The sequence below is a fragment of the Elephas maximus genome, chromosome Y, assembly GCF_024166365.1.
Source record: "Elephas maximus indicus isolate mEleMax1 chromosome Y, mEleMax1 primary haplotype, whole genome shotgun sequence".
Classification (NCBI taxonomy): Eukaryota; Metazoa; Chordata; class Mammalia; order Proboscidea; family Elephantidae; genus Elephas; species Elephas maximus.
Genome location: NC_064847.1, coordinates 13,669,536 through 13,670,676, shown reverse-complemented (window position 1 = coordinate 13,670,676; position 1,141 = coordinate 13,669,536). Strand labels below are relative to the sequence as shown.

The window sequence follows — 1,141 nt, the reverse complement described above, 5'->3', positions numbered from 1 at the left end:
ATCCCACTTTTTCTCTAAATTTTTTTATTGTGCACTAGGTGAAAGTTTATAGCTGAAGTTAGTTTCTCATACAAACATTTATACACACATTTTATGTGACTGTAGTTGCTATCCCGATAATGTGACACAGCACACTCCTCCTTTCCAGCCCAGGTTTTCCATGTCCATCCATCAAGCTACTGCCCCTTCCTGCTTTTCTCCTCCTGCCCCCACACAGCAGCTGCCCACTTAGTCTTGTGCATCTACTTAAACTAAGAAGCACACTCTTCAAAAAAAAAAAGCACGGAATGCTTTAAGAATTTGAGTATCATCCTTGTGCAGGGGCCATGTGAATCTTCTCTGTACATGTGCTGCTAAAGTAAGCACTAATTTTTCTCCTTTTGTCACAGTCTTTTTTGTAGACTGGCAGTAGACCAGCATTTTACATGTACTTAACCTATTATGGTATGAGCCTAAGACATCAATATTTTCCTGTTCTTTTATAAGCATGATACAGTTTGATGAATTAATTTACAAATTAGGTGTATTTTTTTCTGAAAGATAATGAAATTGATCAATAACTGCCAAGAATAATTGAATTGAATGGGCTGTGAGTCCTAGATATGAATAATAGTTGAGTCACAGTATTTTTGAACTTAATTAAAATTATTTGTACAGTAACTTATTAAACACTTTAAAAGCAGTGGAAAGTTTTATTGCTTATGTATGGTTCTTTAACAAAATATTTGAAAATTTAGCAGCTTAAAACAACAAGCATTGTTATTTTATTGTTTCTGTCTGTCAGAGGTATGTAAAGATTTAGTTGGATCTTTAGCACAGGTTTCCCAAGTTGTTGGCTAGGGTTGGAGAATCCTTTTCCAACCTCACAGGTCTGCTGGCTGACTTCGGGTTTTCATCACATGATTTTTCTAGGCTGTCCAAGTGGGGGTTGGCAATACCGATATGGGTTAGAAACTAACAGACAGGTGAAAGAGAGAGAAATGAGCACTCACATGAGCCAGAGAGCTCCCTTAGACAGAAGAAACAGTTTTATAACCTAATCTTAAAAGTGACACTCCATTACTCTGTTATATTCTATTGGTTAGAAGCAAGTCAGAGATGCAGCCTGTACAGAGGGGAGGGGCTGCTTACCACAAAAGTA

General features: G+C 37.2%; 1 pseudogene; it reads right to left on the bottom strand.

Moving 5' to 3' along the window:
- Positions 1-276: 276 nt before the first annotated feature.
- On the bottom strand, positions 277-366 carry LOC126069885 (uncharacterized; annotated as a pseudogene).
- Positions 367-1,141: the final 775 nt, after the last annotated feature.